At 43.2% G+C, this 25,342-nt stretch overlaps 2 protein-coding genes across 3 annotated transcripts in view; one reads left to right on the top strand and one right to left on the bottom strand.

Moving 5' to 3' along the window:
* The window catches only part of LOC143981520 (pregnancy-specific beta-1-glycoprotein 2-like), a 545,541-nt gene that overhangs the window by 411,275 nt on the left and 108,924 nt on the right, over positions 1-25,342 (bottom strand). The window lies entirely within an intron of this gene.
* LOC143981518 (cell adhesion molecule CEACAM5-like) overlaps positions 1-25,342 on the top strand; it is a 56,487-nt gene that overhangs the window by 21,466 nt on the left and 9,679 nt on the right. The gene's annotated exons all lie outside the window — the stretch shown is intronic.

The following is a 25,342-nucleotide window of genomic DNA, read 5'->3' on the forward strand; positions in this document are numbered from 1 at the left end:
TTCCCAGCATGGGGGGCATTTACATCTCCGGAGACTCTTCATCCCAGAAGACTCCACCAAGAACCACTGGGCGGAGGTCTCCTTTAGAGGGAACTCCTCACATCCTGTTTTGTATCATCCACTTTGTATTACAATGTACAGAATATCTCTCACACAGCAGTAGCCATGTACAATGTTCTTAGAGCCGATCATCCAGATGAGATTGTACAGCGCTGTGTATGGGGGTCACATGACTGAAGAAAATGGGTGTCATGTTAGTGGGGGATTTAGTGTTGGGGGAGGGGTGCACACAGACACAATCTATCTCCTCCAGTCTCCAGGAAGATGTCTGCACACCTGATTATAGGTAAGGATGGGGGAGGGGCATGCTGTGTATATATTGGACCTGATCAATAGAAATGATTGTCTCTCTCAGTTCCAGTATCAGTTCCGCTCCTCCATGTCTCCTGTCCCCGGAATGGCAGCGCTGAGATCTCCTGCAGGGTGGAGGAGGGGACTAAGCCGAATATCAGTCTATCTGTGATTGGAGGATCCCAGGAGAGATATTCCACATCCGCCAATAACATTACAGCCATTGTGGGGTCCCCGGGGCCCTGGAACATCACCTGTACTGTGGAGAATGGGGTCAGCCAATCAGAGGAGAGCAGAGCCGGGGTCACCTGTCCAGGTGAGGAGAGATCGGGGGATGGGCACATAGCAGGTGGGAGGGGCTGGAAGCAGATAAACACAGAGCTCCGCCTACTGACTGAATAGAGAATATGAAATATATACAGTAATTATAGATTGATCTTACATGTTTTATTTTTAGTCCTGACCATAATAAAAATACATTATAACATTATTTACAATCATAGCGGCACATAAAATTCCTCTCCCTACAGTCCAAAGTTTTACATTTTTGTATGAATTTCCATTCCCATTCCAGTCTTTTGGAATGATTAGGGATCAGCTTCAGATTCGGGTCAAACATGAGACTCCCCCAAATCCAGTCTATGGGATGTTCAGTGAAGGACAGGAGAACAAAGTGGGCAGATTTCTCCACTTCTCCCCCCAATCCTCCGCCCGGCATTTAGCGGTGATATCACTAATGTCAGTAAATGACAGATCCCTGCCGGCTTCATTCTGTGTGTAACAATCCACCGAGGACTCCGAGTGACATCACTGACATGATGAGGTCATCACCCCTACATGGTCTATGACATCACTGACACAATGAGGTCATCACCCCTACATGGTCTATGACATCACTGACACAATGAGGTCATCACCCCTACATGGTCTATGACATCACTGACATGATGAGGTCATGACCCCTACATGGTCTATGACATCACTGACACAATGAGGTCATGATCTCTATATGGTCTATGACATCACTGACACAATGAGGTCATGACCCCTACATGGTCTATGACATCACTGACACAATGAGGTCATGTCCACTACATGGTCTATGACATCACTGACACAATGAGGTCATCACCCCTACATGGTCTATGACATCACTGTCACAATGAGGTCATGATCTCTATATGGTCTATGACATCACCCAGGTTCCCTGATGCCGTTGTTTACATTTAGCACCACGCTGGAAAAGACGTGCAAAAGAAATAATTTGTTTTGTTTCGTTTCGTTTTCATTTGTTAATGAATTAATTTTGTTTTGTTATATTTTTTTTCGAGTTTTGGTTTTGTTTTCTACCGAATTCAAAAAATTGGTCACATTCGAAAATATTTCTACCGGATTCAAAATTATTTCAACATGAACAATACACAACTTGTGGCAGGTGATATGTCAAGTGGACAATCCACAACTGGGTCACGTGGCAGGTTACGTGGCACGTGTGACTGGTCACGTGGCACTCGTGGCAGGTGTCGTGGCAAGTGGACAATACACAACTTGGGGTTTGGGTTAGGGTTGGGGTTAGGGTTTCCCCTTGAAGAATAAGTCTTGGACTGATTGGAATAGAATAAAATAATATTTTATACTATTCTGTTCAATTGTTTTTCTAGTCTATTCTCTTCTATTCAAATCTTTTCTATTCTAATTCATTCTATAGGAAATTCAAATTTCGGAAGATGGTTATAGATATAAAATATATATATAATTATATATAAAACCATCTTCTGAAATTCTAATTTAGTATAAAAATTTGGATCAAATTCAAATAGAAAATATTAGAATATAAAACCCCATCCCTTCATGTATGACACTGAAATATAATGAATCCCTAACAAAATGCAAACTAATGGCACTTTCAAGGCACCACACCACAGATTACAATTCACATTTTTATCACTACAAACATATTAAAAGAATTTTAAAGACAAAAAACATCCTTGACATATAAATATAAATGATATAGATACGCGCACTACCGAAAAATTCATTTTTTTATTTGTTATGAACGCAATTCATAAATTAGAAAATTCATAAATTTGAAAATCTGAAAATAAAAAATAAAATCCTAAAATTCGAAAGATTAACTAATAATAACTAACTATTAAATTATAGGTATTCGAATTTCCTTTCAAATTTAGCTGTTAGTGAACGTAACGAATAGGAATTTATCGGATTATCCGAAATAACGAATGCCATATCTAAATAAATGGAACAGAACAAATTAATAATAAATAATAACAATGATAATAATAATAAAAAAATCAAATTATTATTATTAATCCATTACATTCCATTAGTTTAGATACGGAATTCATTGTTTTGGATAATTTTGTATTCGTTACGTTCACTAACAGCCATATTTGAAAAGAAATTCCAATACCTATATTTTATTAGTTAGTAATAGTTACGTTATTATTAGTTATTATTTCATATTTTCTCATTTTCAAATTTACGAACATTTGGAATAATTTGTGTAGCACTGACCCCCGAAGGAGCTGCTGGTTTTATTGGGCTTACCGTTACCTTCTTGACCTCATGTGCGTCTAGGGGTTTCCCGAGGTAGATGGCCCAAAGAATAGTAGAAACTGACACTGGATTCTCTTTTTCAGGATATTTATTTGAAAAGACAAGTAACAGCTTCTCAATGAAGGGTGGAGGGTTAGGAAGGGAGTTCAGGTACTTTTTGGAACTGCAAAGAATAGGAAATCTCTCACAATAGAAATCCAGAGAATTATTCACAACTGGATTGTCACAGCCACCGGATAGATCTCCTCTCACCAGGCCTAGCAGCCAATAGAGTGTTTAAGTAAAGCAAAAGTCTCTGCCACAGACTTGGATGTAGAACACTTGTGAAAAGTCTCTGCCACAGACTTGGATGTAACTGAGGGATGTAGGTAAATTTAGAGAACTATCATACGGTACCAGTATCTTGCAGCCGGTCCGGCAATACCGTATGAGTGTTGATCCACTTAGTGTCCTTCAACTGAGCCTCCAGACTCCTTCTGAGAAACCAGCCTTATGCATGGCCTTCTCCCAAAGAGTCCTCCCCTGGGTGCTTCTCCAGTTGCTGGGCCTCTCCACAGATGAGACGGCACCGGATCACCTCCGAATCCTCCCCAGGTCAGTGATTCTTGTAGTCAGAGGACCAGTATGACACCCAGGTAACTGGTACTTTAAGAAGGAGAGGGTCACCTTGGCAGCCTCCATATTCCTATAGGACCATTGTGATAAGTCTCACTTTCCATGTCATTACTCTGACCAATCATATCCTGGAATTCTGTTCCCCCAGTCCCCCTCTCTGACATCGCTGTGACCTCCTCCTGTCTCCCGGATGGGAGTGCAGAGGCCGAATGTTCCGTGAAAGGATCAGATCCACGTTATTCCTGGAGTTTGGATGGAAGATCCATCTCCCCACACCGCCGGGTAACTCTTCCTCCTCCAGTCTCCGGAACCCTCCACTGTGATGTCACCAATCAGATCAATAATCTAAGTAGCTCCATCAACATCTCCTGTCCAGGTGAGTGGGAGACCGAGACCTCTCTGGAGTTTATATATCATTCTAACACTGACACAATACCGGCTCATTCACACCAGCAGACCAGATTATAACACCGCCAATGGTGTGTGATGGGAACAAAACCGGGCATTGCTCTGATTACAACACATTGTACTCTTTCATTTTCTTGTTACTTGACTGGTGTAGTGCTGAGATGTTCGGTGTCCAGCTATATAACCATAACAAAACCACCCCATTAAAATAATAACTTAACCAACTAAATCTAATTAAACACATGACACCTTCTGGATTAAATGACCAACAAAGTCTCCGTTATTAAATCCGAACCAGAACTGTATCAAAAATAACTTTTATTGTGCTAATTCCCACTTGACCTTGGGTGTCGCTGTCACCACCGGTAAGTGTTAGAAATGCAACAAGCTAAATGTATTGGGTACCCCTTTACTCAGAAACAGCCATGTGGGAGTGGTCTACCCGCTGTGCATTCTGGGTGAGGGTACTTAAGATACCGATGCCTTTTTTCTGGGTTCATTTTTCCCAACCTCGTGGCCCACCTGGCCTGGGGTGTGTGCTTCTTTGATCAATGTCTCCAGGGCCGGGTGGCCTTAGGCTTCACAACTGAAGAATAGACCCAGAGGCTCTGGGGCCTACTGATCCAGAGATGATCCTGTGCTGTCTTGCCTGCAGAGAGAAGCCAAGCAACTGGAAGATCCAGGGGAGGACTTTTCTGAGGAGGACCGAGCAATAAGGCTGGTGCCTCATGGAGAAGCCTGGAGACTCAGTTGGAGGATGCATTCTGGGTTGCCTACCACACAGTATCACCGGGTCAGATGAAAGAATCAGGAACTGTGGGGAAACGCTTTAATTCTGCAACCAGAAGCTTATTGTGCCTTCCTGTAGCAGGGGATTGCATAAAAAGATTGCTAAACGCATCAAGTCTGTGGCAGAGACTTTGTTTGAGCATCTCACCGGCTGCTAGGTCAGTGAGAGGCCTATCCGATGATTGCTAGATCCAGCTTGTGGGAATCGTTTGTCCTCTGGATCAAGGAAATACCTTTAGCCCGCAAAACTGCAAAGGTACCTGAATTCCCCTTATCCTCTACCCCTCTATTGTAAAAGTGTGTGTTTTTGTTAAATTAACACCCAGAAAAAGGACTAAGTGTCGGAGCTAATATTCTTTAATCTACTCTACAACGGGACCCCTAAGATGGACACAGTGAGGAGGTGAGGTAACGGTAAGCCCAACAAAAAAATAGCAGCTCCTTCGGGGTCAGTGCTTCACAAATAAATATACACATATATATATATACATACATATATGTGTAGTGGCCATAAACCTTGGCAGGGTAGCCTTAACTTTTGGGCTTACTGGTAACCTCCGCTTGGCTGGTCCTTCCACGCCTAGGGGTTCCCAGAGTTAATACCCAACAACTTTGGATGCCGACACCATAAAAGTCCTTTAGAAAAGGTTTTTATTTGCAGGGGTAACATCCAACAACACAGTCTCGTATGGGAACAGAGGGCAAGGGTGAAGAAACTCGGACACCTTGAACTGCTAATATCAGAAAGTCTCTACTATCACCCGGAGAGTAGCCACTCTAGCCAGAGATTATAGGCAGTCAGCACTTTGATCCAGAACTTGTGAAATCTTTGACCTTGAGTAACTGATAACAGAAGTGAACAGGAACCTTTTTCCTCAGTACCTGGAACATTCTCTGTCTCCTTGGCCGTACTGGAAAAAGCGTGAATTTATCAGTGTCCTTCACATTTCAGCAACCAGGCACTTCTCAGGATGCCAGCTTGTTGGCCCTGCTCTGAAGAGTCCTCCCCGGTCACTTACATGAGCTGCGGTGCCCCTCCAAGCTGAGAGCACACCCAGACACCTTGAATCCTCCCTCAGTTACTGTGCCTCGGACCAGCCGGGTCCGAGACTCGGGAACAGACGGATCCTTACCCCAGACCAGGCGGGTCTATTGGGGTTAGCCAACCGCAGCATGTTACGGAGCGATAAATGCTCCCATGACCGGGACCCTTCGCGGCGCTACCCCGCTCCAGAATCAGGAACAGACCACTAGGGCCTCACGAATGAACCCAGAACACATGACTTCAACATCTTAAGTACCCTTCCCCAGACTCCTCAGCGGGGCCCGACGCGCCCACTGATTGGCTCCGGGAAAGCTGATACCTAAAACGTCCAACCAGGCCTGGTTCTGAGCCAGTCATGTGCACCTAACTGTACACATGACCAGGCAGAACTCTAACACAGCCCAGCCAAACTTATGTCAAAGTTAAACCTACAAAATTAACCCTCAGAACCCCATTACTGTTCTGAGCCAAAATCTGTTTGTACATGACAAACACTTTGTCCAAAGTGTCATCGCTACACATATATAAAACATATATTTCAAACAACATACATTTTTTAACCAGAAAGAATTTCTATGTCTGCGGTTCTTGAAATAAGGCCCCACTATCTCATCGGCTGACCACCATCACAGCATCCTGGCCCCTAGCCGTGATCCATTCAGCACAGGGACAAATGCATACCTCCTTCTTGCACCTTCAGCTCGATGACCGATAGTCCAATTACCAATTAGGGAAAGGTACCCATCCCGAGATAGGTCCCAACCCATACCGCACCAGATAGTATATATCCATATATATATGTAGCACTGACCCCCCCCCCCCAAGGAGCGGTTGGTTTGATTGGGTGTACCGTTACCTTCTTGACCTCATGTACGTCTAGGGGTTTCCTGAGGTAGAGGCCCAAAGAATTGCAGAAACTGACACTGGATCCACTTTTGAGATATTTATTTGAAAAGTAGTAAACAAAACAGTCTCTCAATGAAGGGTAGAGGGTTAGGTAGGAAGTTCAGGTACTCTTAAAACTGCAAAAGATGGGAAGTCTTTCACTATAGAAATCCAGAGAATTACCGTCCACAACTGGATTCTCACAGCTACCGGATAGACCTCCTCTCACTAGGCCTAGCAGCCGATAGAGTGTTTGAACAGAGCAAAGTCTCTGACACAGACTTGGATGTAATTGAAGGACGCAGACAAATTTAGAGAGCTATCATACAGTACCAGTATCTCGCAGCCGGTTCGGCGATACCGTATGAGTGTAGATTCACTTGGTGTCTTTCAACTGAGCCTCCAGGCTCCTTCTGAGAAGCCAGCCTTATGCATGGCTTTCTCCCGAAGTGTCCTCCCCTGGGTGCTTCTCCAGTTTCTGGGCCTCTCCACAGATGAGACGGCACCGGACCACCTCCGAATCCTCCTCCCAGTTACTTTGCCTCGGGCCAGCCAGCCCTGAGACTTGGAATTGGGTGGATCCGCACCCCAGGCCATGAGGGCCATGGGGGCTGGTCAGGAGGACCAGGACCAAACAGACAGAAGGATCTTCTGGACCGGAACCCAGAAGCACGTGATGTCAGTACCTTAAGTAGCCTCTCCCAGAATGCACAGCAAGACGACACTCCCACTGGGCTGGTTCCTAGAGAAAATGGCACTCAATGCGCCTAGCTAAACTGCCTTCTCACACTTGCCAGTGGTGACAGCGGCACCCGTGGCCAAGCAGAACCCAGTGCAATCCAGCTAGACTAATGTCTTAATTGAAGGTTATTGGCGCTACCTCCACCCAGTTGATTCCAATACACACTCTATTTCCTCAACCTTATTAGGTCTATCACCTTAACTATATGAATTACCCCGTGTTCCATATAATCTCAACACCACCCCATTTTTCCAGTGCCTAGAACTCAAGGCAAAAAATATATATGAATTGCACCCCACTTTATATTCCCTAAGTGAAGTAATGCCACTATAATTTCATTAACATTTGAAAATCTCAAATCAAAAAATATATATAAATACAAAATACAATGATGACACGTAGTTGGTAAAGGCTTCTACTGTAAACAAGCCCTACCCACAAACTAAAAAGCCCAAAACACCCAAAAAGCCAAAAAGCAGAAAAAAACAAAAAACACACAAAAAACACACAAAAAAGGGGGGAGAAACCCCCAAGGATTTTAGTGTTTACCAGTGCCAAACCTCTCCCTAATTAGGGAAGAGAAACTATCTCCAAATTACATATAAATTCTTTGTGCTAATAATTAAATATTAGATATATTCATAAGTGTAAAAAGGAGGAACCACAAGATTTCCTCATACGATGATATTCAAAGAAAAAATTTTTGGTGAACAATCAAAACAACAAAATATATAAAAAAACTATTACAACCAGTGTTCTATACACCAATCCACAGATATGTGAGAGTGTAAAAAAATCAGGTGAAAGCAGTATATGCCAAAAATTAGCAATATGAATGTTATCAAAATATTTCAGTCCACATAGAATCTTCTATGACCGTATCAATGCAATTATGCCTCTTCAGAATACAGGAAAGGTGACTTTCGTGAGGTGCCTGCGCTCTATTAGTGACTTTCGTGCTTGTTCCCCCTCAAGGATCCCTACTCACCAGATCCATTCACCCCCTAAGGGGTTACACGCCTGTAATCTGTGTCCTATTTGTCCGAAGATTCCACCATCCAGTTGTATCTTCAATGGGGCCTTCTCCAGGTCTTTTAAAGGGATACAGGAAAGTTCTTATGTCCGATAGTGATTCCTCAAATAAAAGAAAATTCCCTCATGGTGTAGTATTTTTTGAAAGAAGGGGGGAACAATCTGATGTTTTTCTTTAAAAAGCAGGTATTCTTAATTAAGTAGAAGTAGTAGGAGGCTAGTTTCCTCTTAAAAATATTTTATTAAAAAACTTTATACAACACTCTGTGCAGAAAAAGGGGTTTTTTTTGAGATGCAATTTAACAGTCCATACATCAACATACGCCGTATATAACTTGTGTTATACTGCTCAACACCCCTTTTTTTTAGCAAAAAAAGCAATAAAAAATAAAATATAAAAAGAGAAAAGGGAACAAATGCAAGATGAGGAAATACAAAGCACTAATTCCAGAATGCAAAAAAATATTTCCTTTATATATGTACCACAAAAAAAATATTTAAAAATTAGAATAAAAATAAAAATAAAAATTAAAAAAATGATGAAAAACAAAACAAAAACAAAAATCTCCTATGGTCCTTTGCCTAAGTCTGCAGAATAACTGCACTTGATCCCAAAACCCTATTTCCTTAGTACTCCAGTCCCCTTAGTACACTGGGGTTAACTGGTGGTCTCTTCTAAGGACCGTTTTAACAAGCTTAGTTTTTTGGGTTATGGAATGGGACTTACGTAGGTTAGGAGACCCAAAACGAATTGTTCATATTAGAAGGAAAAAGTATTCCGGGCTTGTACCCAAATATTTTGTTCGCCGGTCCGCCGTAGAAGCGATTCCCCTGCACGCGCGGCGTGCGTTCCAGGCTGCGTTCCAACGGGTCCAGGCGCACCGGAAGTGACGTGTGTGCGTAATGACGCTGTACGCGTTTCGTCAGAGACGTCCTCAGCAGCGATACCACGCACACTCCCACCTCCGTCCTTAAAGGTGGCCACTCCTCCCATTCACAGTTCTCAGCCAATAGCTGATCTGGATGGGAATCACACGTCTATTTGTTTATTTTCTATCTCTGTTACCTTTACCATTCTTATACATAAATAAAAATAAAAATAAAAAGTTTTTACTTAAACCACCTCACCCAGTGGGCTTCACTATGTGGTGGTATACATTATTTTGTTCAGAAGGCTTTTTTTATAAATGAAGGGGAAACCGGACCTTCTTGTCCAACATCCCTAATTCTGAGATACTCTATTTTAAACCTATACCATTACAGGGACATACATATTTTTATTTTTATTTAAAGCTTACACTCATAAGTTTCCCAGGTTACAAAAGTCTATTTCAAGGGCTGTTTTTGCGTCCAGCGCAGGGAGTATTTTCCTTATTTACCTCTATCTAATATCTATTAGGCAAAGCTGAATTGCGCATACCAGATATTACCTTGTAAAATTATCTCCGGATTTTTTCTAAGCAGGTATGTTTATTTACTAGAGGATTGTTTTCCCCAAACATTTGGGGTTTTTTCACGACCTCAAGTTATATCCTCCCCGCCTTTCCTATCAGATATTACCATGTAAAACTACCGGTAGGGGAAACCCTTTATTTTTGCCAAGGCCGAAATGCAAAATTAAATAGTTTTATTTTATTAAGGTGGTAACTTATATCCCTTCCTTAGGTGCTACTTAAAATTTACTACTAAAAAAATGTGCTCCCTTTGCACCATTTCCTAAAGAATCACATATCAGCTTTTCTAGAGTTAATCAAATCTTAGAGTTATACTAGCTCTGCCCCAGCCAAATCCTATTGATTTCCCAATTTGGCCATATTTTGCATTTTTTGGTTTCTTTTTTCATGTAAATAAAGTTTCTATTCACGCCTATATATTCATTTCCAGATTTCTTCCCAACCTTTACGTCCACACTCTTACATGCATATATCTAGGGTTGAAAAGTATGCCCAATTGTTATCTATTGAGGTTGGACATAGTCAATATGCAAACCCAGATATTACCTTATGAATTACCTTATGAATCAATGTGCAAACCCAGATATTACCTAGTAAAGGTAATCTGCTACTGGAAAAGGAGGGATTTTTTTCTTTTTTATCTATCATCTGGAGTCTAAAAGCCCCCCTTGTATGTATATAGAGATCTCCCAGGTTATTTAATTAAACGATTCTAGATCTATTGGCCCTCATATTTATGGATTTGCTATAAAACAGTTAAGGTCTATGTCAATATTAAGCCCTTTGGGGGCCAAAGTGTTTAATCTATATATCCAGCTGGTCTCGTTCTGTGATATAAGAGTTGTCATGTTACCTCCTCTCCAATTCCCCTTTATATGGTCAATTCCATAGAATATCATTTTAGAGGGGTCTCTTTGATGGAACAGATCGAAATGTCTGGATACATTATGGTTAGGGAACCCCTTCTTGATATTATTAACATGCTCTCGTATTCTAACATGTAGTGGTCTGGTGGTCCTGCCCACGTACTGCAAATTGCAAGGACATTCCAACACGTATGTAACGTGTGTACTCCGGCATGTTATCAATTCTCTAATTTTGTATTCTACATGGTCTGTTTTCGATCTAAATGTCTGTCTTCTTCGAGGTTGGGGTTTACTAGCCCTACATCCCATACATTTGTTACACTTGTAGAATCCTTTCAGATCCTCCAAGAACGTGCTGTTTTTGGGGGCATCAATCACATTATGTGCTAACATGTTACGCAGTGTGGGCGCTCTTTTGTAGATGAATTTAGGTTTCTTTGGGAGGATAGTTGCCAAGATTTTATCCTCCTGGAGGATGGGCCAGTATCTTTTCACTATCTTCTCCACTTCATAATACTGTGCGTTATACCCAGTGATAAAAGCTAGATCAAACTCCTGTTTTTCTTTTCTTGATTTCTTTATCAGGGTATTTCTATCTGTTTTAGCGACTTCGTTTTTTATTTTTATCAGATTTTCATATTTATATCCCTTCTCCATGAATTGTGTGACCAGTTTGTCTGCTTGGAGAGAAAAATCTTCCATTGAATTGCAGTTCCTCCTAATTCTTAGAAGCTGACCTTTAGGGATATTAGCTTTCCATTTGGGATGATGACAACTAGACGTGGGGATGTAGCTATTTCTATCTGTTTCTTTAAAAAACGTTTTCGTATGGAGGCCATCATTGTTTTTGAAAATTTCCAAATCCAGGAACTCTATCTTATGTTTGTCACATTTGCCACTAAACGTGAGTCCATATTTGTTGTTATTTAGATTCCCTAGAAATCTCTCAAATTCTTCCGGAGTGTCATCCCATAGGATCACCAGATCATCGATATACCGCCGGAGTAGTTTTATCTGAGACAAATTCCTTGAGTATATATACTCCTCCTCCCACATGTTCATAAGGAGGTTGGCGACACTTGGTGCATACCTTGCACCCATAGCCACTCCTGTGGTCTGCACATAGTAATGGTGTCCATACCAAAAATAGTTACAGGCCATGGCCATCCTTAGCCCTTCAATAATGAACTCCACCTGCTCTTGTCTCATATTTGTCTGCTCATGTAATGCTTTCTCTACTCCTCTTAGGCCATCTTCCTGCACAATGCTAGTATATAGCGAGTTCACGTCTATAGTCGCTAATAAGTAGTTCTCTGTGCCTTGAGTGTTACTTAATAGTTCTATAAGTTGGGCACTGTCTCTCAAATAGGATTTGCCCTTTAATACCAATGGTTTCAAGAAAGTATCTAGGTACTCTCCTAGCCTTGAGAACACAGAATCTATACCGCTGATAATTGGTCTTCCTGGTGGTTTATTTAACCAGTTGCCGACCGCCGCACGCCGATGTACGTCGGCAGAATGGCACGGGCAGGCATAAGGACATACATGTACGTCCTTGCCTTCCCGCGGGTCGGGGGCCCGATCGGGCCCCCGCCCGGTGCCTGCGGCGGTCGGTATTCGTTCGGGAGCGATCCCGGACGAGGGGACGGCCATTCATTCATGGCCACCCCCTCGCGATCGCTCCCGACGAATGAAAATCCCCCGTGACATCACTTCCTCTCCTGTAATGTAAACACAGGAGAGGAAGTGATGTATTCTCTCCTCGTGTCGGTCTTTTTCGTTCCGGCACGGAGGAGAGAGGATCGGTGAGTTGCACCTAACACTACACTAACAGTAGAACACGCCAGGCACACTTTTCACCCCCCTGATCACCCCCCAATCACCCCTGCCCCCCCCAGTCACAGTGACACCAAGTGCATTTTTTTTTTTTTTTTTTTTTGCATTGGTGTCATTTGTGACTGTAATAACTGTTAGGGCAGTTAGGGCTAGCCCCCTTTAGCTCTAGGGTGCCCCCCTAACCCCCCCAATAAAGGTTTAACCCCGTGATCACCCCCCGTCGCCAGTGTCACTAATAAGCGATTTTTTTCTGATCGCTGTATTAGTGTCACAGGTGACGCTAGATAGGCAGGTAAGTATTTGGGTTCGCCGCAGCTTTTTATAGCGTCAGGGACCCCCATATACTACCGCATAGCCCCCTGATTGCCCCCCAGTTAACCCTTTCACCAGTGATCACCATATAACTGTTACAGGTGACGCTGGTTGGTTAGTTATATTTTTTTGTTTCAGGGCACCCGCCATTTATTACCTAATAAAGGTTTAACCCCCTGATCACCCGGCGGGTGATATAAGTTTTTTAGGGTCAGATAAGGCCTGCGTCGCCCCAGCGTCAGGTTAGTGCCAGTACCGCTAACACCCACGCGCAAAGCATACACCTCCCTTAGTAATATAGTATCTGATCAGATATATATTATCGTTGCCTGCATTTTAGGTTTCCCAAAACGCATTGTTAGCGGGATCAGCCCAGATACCCGCTAGCACCTGCGTTTAGCCCCTCCGCCAAGCCCAGCCCAGCCCACCCAAGTGCAGTATCGATCGATCACTGTCACTTACAAAACACAACACACATAACTGCAGCGTTCGCAGAGTCAGGCTTGATCCCTGCGATCGCTAACAGTTTTTTTTGTAGCGTTTTGAAACAGTCGCTGACAGGCTAGGTGCTTTTTTACCTGTGAGTCTCACTAGTGTACCCCTAAATTTAGAGCCCAAAATGGCAAAGCGAAGGTACACTAGTGATGAGGCCTACACGTTTCTGAGCATGACAGATAGTGAAGAGGACGTCACTCATCTGTCAGATTCAGGCTCAGAATACGATCCTGTAGAGGACAGCGGCTCCATGACAGATAGCTCTGACGACGGAGATGAGGCCGCTGTTAAGAACAGGTGTGCCCAATCCCGTATGTATTCTGTTGTTGAGGTGCAGGAACCGCAGGTCCCTCGTATGGAGCAGAGACGTACTAGAGCCGCTCATCCTTCTGGTGAACTGGCAAGCACCAGCGGCCTAGTACACCCTGGACCTACATCCAGCACTGCAGTAACACGTGGTGACGTGGCGAGTCCCATAAGTGCAGTTCAAGCTGGCGAGGTGGCAAGCACAAGTAGTGTCCCGCTGCCACCAAGAAGAAGACAAAGACAGGCCCGTCGTACCCATAGTGCCCTTCCTGCAGAATTCGCCAATCCTATTTGGGTGCCCACCACTTCTGCAGAACCCGTACTTCCCCCATTCACTGGCCAACCTGGCATTAACGTGGAAACAGTTGATTTTACGACACTTGACTTTTACTCACTGTTTTTCACCGAAGATCTCTTTAGATCTATTGTGGACCAAACCAATTTGTACGCTGCTCAACACATCGCCACTATTCCCCAGTCCGCCCTTGCCAGACAATGGAAACCAGTTACGGTTTCCGAATTTAAAATCTTTCTGGGCCTCTCCCTCAACATGGGCATAACCAAAAAGAGTGAGTTGCGGTCATATTGGTCCACTGACCCAATTCACCATATGCGCGTGTTCTCTGCTTCCATGTCCAGGGCACGATACGAGATGATTTTGCGGTTCATGCACTTCAGCGACAATGAACTCTGTCGTCCTCGTGGAGACCCTGAGTATGATCGGCTCTACAAAATTCGGCCCCTCATAAACCACTTCAACCAACGTTTTGCAGCCTTGTTTACTCCCGATCAAGTTGTCTGCGTTGATGAGTCCCTGATTAAATTTTCTGGTCGCTTGTCCTTCAAACAATACGTCCCCAACAAGCGTTCCAGATACGGGGTCAAGATGTATAAGCTCTGTGACAGGGCCACAGGCTATACACGTAGTTTCATGGTTTATGAGGGAAGAGATAGTCACGTAGAGCCGGAGAACTGCCCTGACTACATAGGAAGCGCTGGCAAGATAGTGTGGGACATGGTGTCACCCTTATTCGGAAAGGGGTACCACTTGTACGTGGACAATTATTACACAAGCGTGCCACTGTTTAGTCACTTGTTTGATCAGCAGATTGGAGCATGTGGCACCGTGCGACCTAATCGCCGGGGCTTTCCCCAGCGGCTTGTAGATTCCTGTCTTAGGCTGGGGGAGAGAGCCTGCTTGCGCAGTAATAATTTGCTCGCTATGAAGTGGAGGGATAATAAGAATGTTTTCGTTCTTACCTCCCTTCATGCAGACACGACGGTCCAAATTCCTACGGCGACTGGTGTTGTGGAGAAACCCCTCTGTGTCCACAAATATAACCTTAACATGGGAGGGGTGGACCTCAATGACCAGTTGTTGGCGCTGTATCTAGTTGCCCGTAAGTCCAGACGCTGGTACAAAAAAGTGTCTGTTTATTTATTCCAATTGGCTATACTGAATGCTTATGTACTACACAAAGCTTCAGGACGGACTGGATCCTTCCTCAAATTCCAGGAGGATATCGTCAGAGCCCTTCTGTATCCAGGCGGTGCTCCACCTCACCTTCCCCTACCAGATGCAGTAAGCCGGCTGCATGAGAGGCATTATTCTTATGTCCTCCCGAGTACCCCTACCCAACGAGCCCCCCAAAGAAAATGTCGTGTCTGCAGAAAGCGCGGATTTAGGCGTGACACCCGTTCTTATTGTCCCCGCTGTCCTGGCAATCCTGGTCTTTGTCAGGGTGAGTGTTTTGAACGCTACCATGAACTAGTTGAGTATTAGCGTAGGGTACAGCATTGCACAGGCTAGGCACACGGTCACAGGGTCTCCCAAGATGCCATTACATTTTGAGAGACCCAAACCGCTGGAACCGTTATAACAGAAAAAGTGTTAAAGTTACAAAAAAAAGTGTTAAAAAAAAAAAAAAAGTAAAAAAACCAAAAAAACCAAAAAAAATATAAAATAAAAAAAACAAAAATAGTTGTCGTTTTATTGTTCTCTCTCTCTCTATTCTCTCTCTATTGTTCTGCTCCTTTGTACTGTATTCTATTCTGCAATGTTTTATTGTTAACCATTTTTCATGTTTTCAGGTATGCCATTCAGCTGTAGCGTGGATTTATTTATCTTGACAGCAACAGCGTTTGCTCCCACGATACGTAAAGCCACGACTCCAGCGCTGTCGGAGGTGATTTCACCACCACAGTTAAAAAAGAGCATATATGCCGAAGCATGGGGGCATAAGGGGTGGAGGAGCGATTTTGCTCCTAATGCCGCGTACATACAGTCAAAATTCCGACGGAGGGCTTGCCCGTGGAAAAGTTTGAATGTATGTACGCGGCATAACTTTTTTGCGGGAGGATGCCCCCATGCTTCGGCATATATATATTTTAGGCACAGATTGTGTTAAATGTGTTATTTTTTGTGATTTTTTTTGTATTTGCTTTGCAGGTATGGTAAGTCCTACTGTTATACTGTAATGTTACTTTGTTTTATTGTTAACCATCATTTGCTTAGCAGGTACGCCATTCTGCTGCAGAGCGGATTTATTTATCTTGACAGCAACAGCGTTTGCTCCCATGATACATAAAGCCGCGACTCCAGCACTGTCGGGGGTGATTTCACCACCACAGTTAAAAAAGAGCATATATGCCGAAGCATGGGGGCATACGGGGTGGAGGAACGATCTGCTCCTACCTTTTGCGGGAGGATGCCCCCATGCTTCGGCATATATAAATGGTGCATGTATGCCCACCATTAGAAAGTGGGTGGATGAAGGGTGGTATCTAATGGTGGGCATGCCCACCGATCAATATTTTTTTTTCGTTCAGCCCACAGGCTGCATGAAAAAAAAAATACAATATATGCCCAACCAGTTCCAGCAACATACTGGTATGTTGCGGGACTTTGAGTGCTTATACCAGAATGATGCCTGCAGGTTTAGGTATCATCTTGGTATCATTCTTTTCAGCCAGCGGTCGGCTTTTATGTAAAAGCAATCCTAGCGGCTAATTAGCCTCTAGACTACTTTTACAAGCAGTAGGAGGGAATGTCCCCCCCCCCCCCCCGCACCATCTTCCATGGTTTTCTCAGGCTCTCCTGTCCCAACAGGGAACCTGAGAATGCAGCCGGTGGTTCCGCCAGCTGACCATAGAGCTGATCAGAGACCAGAATGGCTCCAATCATCTCTATGGCCTAAGACACCGGAAGCTACGAGCATTTCATGACTTAGATTTTGCGGGATGTAAACAGCGCCATTGGGAAATTGGGAAAGCATTTTATCACACCGATCTTGGTGTGGTCAGATGCTTTGAGGACAGAGGAGAGATCTAGGGTCTGATAGACCCTAATTTTTTTAAAAAAGAGTACCTGTCACTACCTATTGCAATCATAGGGGATATTTACATTCCCTGAGATAACAATAAAAATCATAAAAAAATATATATAAATGAAAGGAACAGTTTAAAAAAAAAAAAAAAAAGCAAAATAAATAATAAAAAAAAAAAAAAAAAAAAAAAAAAAACACCCCTGTACCCCCCTGCTAAGGCGCAACGCGGAACACAAGCGTTGGTCTGGTGGCATATGTAAACAGCAATTGCACCATGCATGTGAGGTATCACCGCGAAGGTCAGATCGAGGGTACTAATTTTAGCAGTAGACCTCCTCCGTAAATCTAAAGTGGTCACCTGTAAAGGCATTTAAAGGCTTTTAAAAATGTACGTAGTTTGTCGCCGCTGCACGTTTCTGCGCAATTTTAAAGCATGTCGTGTTTGGTATCCATGTACTCGGCCTAAGATCATATTTTTTTATTTCATCAAACATTTGGGCAATATAGTGATTTTTAGTGCATTAAAATAAAAAAAAGTGTGTTTTTTCCCCAAAAAATGCGTTTGAAAAATCGCTGCGCAAATACCGTGTGAAAAAAAAAAATGAAACACCCACCATTTTAATCGGTAGGGCTTTTGCTTTAAAAAAACACTTCATGTTTGGGGGTTCAAAGTAATTTTCTTGCAAAAAAAAAATATTTTTTCATGTAAACAAAAAGTGTCAGAAAGGGCTTTTTCTTCAAGTGGTTAGAAGAGTGGGTGATGTGTGACATAAGCTTCTAAATGTTGTGCATAAAATGCCAGGACAGTTCAAAACCCCCCCAAATGACCCCATTTTAGAAAGTAGACACCCCAAGCTATTTGCTGAGAGGCAGGTCGAGTCCATGGAATATTTTATATTTTGACAAAAGTTGTGGAAAAAATACATTATTATTATTTTTTTATTTTTTTTTGCACAAAGTTGTCATTAAATGATATATTGCTCAAACATGCCATGGTTATATGTAAAATTACACCCCAAAATACATTCTGTTGCTTCTCCTGAGTACGGGGATACCACAAGTGTGAGACCTTTTGGGAGCCTAACCGCGTACGGTACCCCAAAATCCAAGCACCACCTTCAGGATTTCTAAGGGTGTAAATTTTAGATTTCATTCCTCACTGCCTATCACAGTTTCGGAGGCCATGGAATGCCCAGATAGCACAAAATCCCCCCAAGTGACCCCATTTTGGAAAGGAGACACCCCAAGCTATTTGCCGAGAGGTATGGTTAGTATTTTGCAGACCTTCATTTTTGTCACAAAGTTTTGAAAATTGAAAAAAAGAAAAAAAATATACATTATTTTTTTTTTTCTTCATTTTCAAAAACAAATGAGAGCTGCAAAATACTCACCATGCCTCTCGGCAAATAGCTTGGGGTGTCTACTTTCCAAAATGGGGTCATTTTGGGGGGTTTTGTGCTATTTTGGCATTTTATGGCCTTCAAAACTGTGATAGGTAGTGAGGTGTAAAATCCAAAATTTACACCCTTAGAAATCCTGAAGGCGGTTCTTGGTTTTCGGGGCCCCGTACGCGACTAGGCTCCCAAAAAGTCCCACACATGTGGTATCCCCGTACTCAGGAGAAGCAGCAGAATTTATTTTGGGGTGTCATTTCACATATGTCCCTGGCATGTGTGAGCAATATATCATTTAGTGACAACTTTGTGAAAAAAAAATTAAAAAAAATAAAAGTTTGTAATTTTCCCGCAACTTGTGGCAAAATATAAAATATTCCATGGACTCAACATGCCTCTCAGCAAATAGCTTGAGGTGTCTACTTTCTAAAATGGGGTCATTTGTGGGGGTTTTGTGCCATCTTGGCATTTTATGGCCTTCAAAACTGTAATAGGTAGTGAGGCGTGAAATCAAAGATTTACGCCCTTAGAAAGCCTGAAGGCGGTTCTTGGCTTTTGGGGCCCCGTACGCGACTAGGCTCACAAAAAGTCCCACATATGTGGTATCCCCGTACTCAGGAGAAGCAGCAGAATTTATTTTGGGGTGTCATTTCACATATGCCCATGGCATGCGTGAGCAATATATCATTTAGTGACAACTTTGTGAAAAAAAAAAATAAAATAAAAAAAGTTTGTAATTTTCCCGCAACTTGCGGCAAAATATAAAATATTCCATGGACTCAACATGCCTCTCAGCAAATAGCTTGGGGTGTCTACTTTATAAAATGGGGTCATTTGTGGGGGTTTTGTGCCATCTTGGCATTTTATGGCCTTCAAAACTGTGATAGGTAGTGAGGAGTAAAATGACATATGTATGCCCTTAGAAATCCTGAAGGCGGTGCTTGGCTTTCGGGGCCCCGTACGCGGCTAGGCTTCCAAAAAGTCGACCACATGTGGTATCCCCGTACTCAGGAGAAGCAGCAGAATGTATTTTGGGGTACAATTCCACATATAACCATGGCATGTGTGAGCAATATATCATTTAGTGACAACTTTGTGTAAAAAAAAAAAAAAATTTTTTTTTTTGTCATTATTCAATCGCTTGCGGCAAAAAAATAAAATATTCAATGGGCTCAACATGCCTCTTATCAATTTCCTTAGGGTGTCTACTTTCCAAAATGGGGTCATTTGGGGGGGTTTTGTACTGCCCTGCCATTTTAGCACCTCAAGAAATGAGATAGGCAGTCATAAAATAAAAGCTGCGTAAATTCCAGAAAATGTACCTTAGTTTGTAGATGTGACAACTTTTGCGCAAACCAATAAATATACAATTATTGACTTTTTTTTTACCAAAGACATGTGGCTGAATACATTTTGGCCTAAATGTATGACTAAAATTGAGTTTATTGGATTTTTCTAATAACAAAAAGTAGAAAATATCATTTTTTTTCAAAATTTGCGGTCTTTTTACGTTTATATCGCAAAAAATAAAAATCGCAGAGTCAGTCAAATACCTTTAAAAGAAAGCTCTATTTGTGGGAAGAAAAGGACGCAAATTTCGTTTGGGTACAACATTGCATGACCGCGCAATTACCAGTTAAAGCAGCGCAGTGCCAAAGTGTAAAAAGACCTCTGGTCATTTACCAGCAAAATGGTCCGGTCTGAAAGTGGTTAATCTTTTGTGTATTTTCGGATTGTAATATATAACAGGAGTTTTCGTAGATTTTGACACAAGGTATGCAGCTTCTTTTTGATTGAGAATACCCATTTCCTGTCCTTTTTTCACATATGCTTTCAATTGATCTTCATACCTTGATTTGGGATTCCCCTTAAGTTTTTTATATGTGTTTTCTATTTTTAACAAGTTCCTCATTTCTTCTTGATAATCTTTCTTGTTCAGGATTACTAGACCCCCTCCTTTATCTGCCGGCCTTATCACTACTTCTTTGTTGTCCCCTAATCGTTTAATTGTTTTCCATATATTTTTCGATCTCTTTTTGTTATCGCTATCTTTGATCTTTCTCAGATCTTTTTCTACCATCTTACTGAAAGCTGTTAGACATTGGTTACCAGCCGTGTTGGGGTTAAACACTGATCTATTTTTCAACTCTGTTTGAATGTATGCTGGGGCTATGCTTGGCTTATTCTCTATGCTATTTGCAAAGTGTTTTTTCAGATTCAATTTCCTCATAAATTTTTTAAGATCTATGTATGTCTCAAATTTGTTCAGATGTTTTTCCGGAGCATATTTTAGACCTAGGTCTAAAATTTTCATTTCTTCCTTACTAAATTCCACTTGGCTTAGATTGTATATCCCTTTTCCGATTATGTTCTTCTTCTCTTTCTTGTTCTTTCCTCCTCGGCATCCCCTGTAATTTCTTCTCTTTCTCCATATCTTCGTGTGTCTTCCATCCTCCTTCTGTATTGGTTGTTCCAATTCCCTCTCGGTATCCATTGTTCCCTTTCCTCTCTGTAATCTTCCCTGCGTTGCCCTCTCCTGTAGGGGCCTTCCCTGAAAAATCTTCTTTCTGTATCGCCCCCTCTCCATCTCGGGGTAATTCATATAGTTAAGGTGATAGACCTAATAAGGTTGAGGAAATAGAGTGTGTATTGGAATCAACTGGGTGGAGGTAGCGCCAATAACCTTCAATTAAGACATTATTCCATTGATGCAGGTTGTCTAGTGCAGCCTTTGCATATTAGGGTGGCAGCAACCTCATACAATAAAGCTTTACTGAATAAGGTAAAAATTAGATAGAAGAGCTGTAACCAAAAAAACCATATAAGAATATAAGGTCATAATTATAAATTAACACCTATCCTACTCCTGCTAATCAAGACCTATTCCATAGGCGCGGCCTTACTCATACAATTAATCCAGCTAGACTGGTACTGAAACCATCATTTTGGTATAATTTACCCTAAAACCCAACTATGGCTTTAGGAATTTTAAATAGAAAAAAAAACACATAGCGCGTGCTCTTTAGGAGCCGGTGCTACACACACACACACACATATATATATATATATATATATATATATATATATATATATATATATATATATATATATATTGTAGACATGTCACTGGAGAAGTGATCGAGGGGGTGTACATCTCACCTAGGTTGCGACAGAGTGTGAGATGGTAAATCCAGGATGGATCAGTTTCTCAGCAGCGATATGCTGTTGAGTGGTTAAGTAATTTTGCCGGGCCTGGGTTTATATGGAATGGCAGGTAGGTTTGGTAGAGGGACCTGTCATTCCACATCCCCCGATCCAGTTCTGGGTTTGGGATCAGGTGAGCTTTGATCCTAATTAGCCTGGGAAGCTAAAGGCTCTGCAAGGCCTGCAGGTGATTGCTCCCAGCCAGGGAATGAACAGCCTGTATGTTGAAGGAAGCTGCAAGCACAGCCACTGCTGGAGCTAAAACCCACCCTGCGATATCCAGACGAAAAGACGCTGTCTTTATAAATGTCAGATAGGTGAGAAGAACCTGTTAGTAAGCGCCCAGCCGGGCTAGGTCTTTTGTTTATTTTGTTGTACTTAGAAAGCACGGTGTTGCTGTATGTTTTGTTTGCTGGACTGTTTGTACCCACGAATAAACGCCAAGATCTGCTTCATATATTCCAAGTCTGCTGTGAACTGTGTCCAAACACACCCTACCCCGGGAAGATCCCTTACAATTGGTGGAGGTAGCGGGCAACGCGGTTGCTAGGGGCAACGGTGTGGACAGACTTGGCTACAGCTGCTGATGTCCTGGGTGAAAGCTGCAACTACACTCCAAAAACAGTCCAGCAACATGGAGGAGATGCTGAAGCAGTTTATGCAAGTGAGTTTGCAACAACAGCAGGCTCAGACAGAGGCCAATAGACGACATGAACAGTCCATGGCTGAACAACAGCAGATGATGGCTGCACAACAGCAGGCTCAGACAGAGGCCAATAGACGACATGAACAGTCCATGGCTGCACAACAGCAGTCCATGGCTGCACAACAGCAGATGATGGCTGCACAACAGCGGATGCATAAGGAAGAGTTGCAAGCTTTGCGCCAAAGCCAACAACAACTTATCGAGCACCTGATAGTAAATCGAGAGGCGCCTGTGGTTGCTAATCCACCCACAATGGAGGGAGCCGCTCCAGAGATTTTTTTTGGGAGAAGGACTGTGCAGAAAGCGCTGCAAAAGATGACTGCTGAGGACGATGTTGAGGCCTTTCTAACAATATTTGAGCGCGTGGCTGAGCGAGAGAAGTTACCAGCCGCTGAATGGGCAGAGGTAATTGCGCCCTATTTAACAGGTGAACCTCAAAAGGCCTACTATGACCTCAGTGAGCAAGAGGTCAAGGACTATACTCGGCTAAAAGCGGAGATACTTGCCCGACTAGGAGTTACTACTGCGGTCCGTGCCCGGAGGGTACGCAACTGGAGCTACAGTCTGGACAAATCAGCGAGGTCCCAGATGTATGACCTAATCCATTTGGCAAGAAAGTGGTTGGAGCCAGACACTTCTACTCCTGCACAAATCCTAGAGAAGGTCGTGATGGATCGCTACCTCCGAGCGCTTCCTACTGACCTGCAACGCTGGGTGGGACAAGGTGATCCTAGGGACGCAAACGAACTTGTCAACCTTGTGGAGAGGTTCCAGGCGACTGAGGACTACCTCCGTGATGTTCCTGCAGCATCTTCACCTCCCCGGAGCGCCAGATCTGTGCCGTCAGCTGGTAAGAGACTTCCATCTATTGGGGGAGTGTGGAGGGGTGCTGATGGGGGGAAAAGGGCTCAAGTGGTGTCTCAGGGACAAAAGACTGGTGATGGTCCCGGGTGGCTAAGGGGCTCTGAAAAGGACTCCTTGCCAAAGAGACCAGGCCCTATCCAGTGTTGGAGATGCCATGAGGCGGGACACGTGTCTGCCCATTGCCCTCTTACCTCTGAACCCATGGAATGTGACGCTAGCCGGCGTCAGTCGCTATTTGCGGAACCATCTTGTGCTGCAGTTCCTGGACTAGAGACTGAACCGCAAATCTGCGACATCACAATCAATGACTTTCCTGTTAAAGCGTTAATGGACTCAGGAAGCCTCGTAACCTTGGTGCATGCTAGCCTGGTGACTGGGGACTTAGAGTCTAAAAAGCATATGAGTGTTGTGTGTATACATGGTGATACAAAAGTGTACCCTATAGTGCGGGCTAAAGTCGGGACTAAACAAGGCACCGTACAATATGAAGTGGGTGTGGTTAAAAACCTCATGCATGATGTAATATTGGGCCGCGATTTTCCGTTATTCTGGGCTCTCTGGGAAAAAAGAGAAATCCCCAAAAGGAGTGAGGATACCTCTAAGGGGGTTGCCTTGTCCCCTGTGAATGATAAAAGTATGCAGGATGAAAATGATTGTTTTCCTTTGCAGGTCCTGGCTGGGGAGGAGGAGGCTCCTCCCACTGAGCAAAATATACTAGACTTAGAGGTGTCTAGCGATAATTTTGGGACTGCACAATTACAGGACCCCACTCTCAAAAATGCGAGAGAGCAGGTTGCTGTTATGAACGGGGTACCTCAGGAACCAGATGCTGAAAAAAGATTTCCACATTTTTCGGTGACTAATGATCTTTTTTATAGAGTCAATAAGGTTAAAGATGAGATTGTGGAACAGCTTCTGGTACCTAAGCCGTACCGGCGTCAGGTGCTTGACATGGCACATAACCATGTTCTTGGGGGACACTTGGGGACTGACAAAACGCGAGAGAGGGTTCTCCAGAGGTTTTTTTGGCCGGCCATATATGATGACATTAAAAAATACTGCGAGTCGTGCCCCACATGTCAGGTTAGTGCCCCAGTGTCACATTTTCGCAGTCCTTTGGTTTCGCTCCCTATTATAGAGGTGCCTTTTGAGCGTATTGCCATGGATTTAGTGGGTCCCGTTGTAAAGTCAGCTAGAGGACACCAGTATATTTTGGTAGTCATGGATTATGCGACCCGCTATCCTGAGGCTGTACCCTTAAGAAACACTGCATCTAAAACAATTGCACGTGAGTTGTTTTATATGTTCTCTAGGACTGGGATCCCCAAAGAAATCCTAACTGACCAAGGTACGCCATTTATGTCGAAAGTAATGAAGGAGTTATGCAAACTATTTAAAATCTCACACATCCGTACCTCTGTATACCACCCCCAGACGGACGGATTGGTGGAGAGATTTAATAAAACTTTGAAACATATGTTGAAGAAAGTGGTGGAAAAAGATGGTCGTGACTGGGATCATTTATTACCCTACCTCATGTTTGCTATTAGGGAAGTGCCCCAAGCATCCACCGGGTTCTCACCATTCGAGTTGGTCTATGGTCGTCACCCTAGGGGTCTACTGGACATCGCAAAAGAGACATGGGAGAATGAGTCCACCCCATACAAGAGTGTTATTGAACATGTAGCACAAATGCAGGACCGTATAGCCACTGTAATGCCCCTCGTAAGGGAACACCTCCAGAGGGCTCAAGAGGCCCAAAGTAGGATTTACAACCGGTCCGCAAGAATCAGGACATTCAACCCAGGCGATAGGGTCCTTATACTAGTCCCCACTGTTGAGAGTAAATTCTTGGCGAAGTGGCAAGGTCCTTATGAAATTGTTGAAAAGATCAGTGAGGTGAACTACAAGGTGCACCAACCAGGTAGAAGGAAGCCTTTCCAAGTTTATCACATAAACTTGATCAAGCCCTGGAAAGACAGGGAATCCTTGGTGGCGACAAATACTGTTAATAATTTGTCACAACCAATCCCTCCAGTCAAGGTAGGTGATACTCTATCAGTGTCACAGAAACAGGAGGCTCAGGAATTTCTACAGAAAAACAAAAACAAGTTCTCTGACCTCCCAGGGCGTAC

This window comes from Lithobates pipiens, unplaced genomic scaffold (genome assembly GCF_037356315.1).
Source record: "Lithobates pipiens isolate NorthernLeopardFrog02 unplaced genomic scaffold, aLitPip1_a1.2 Scaffold_16, whole genome shotgun sequence".
In the NCBI taxonomy this organism is placed as follows: Eukaryota; Metazoa; Chordata; class Amphibia; order Anura; family Ranidae; genus Lithobates; species Lithobates pipiens.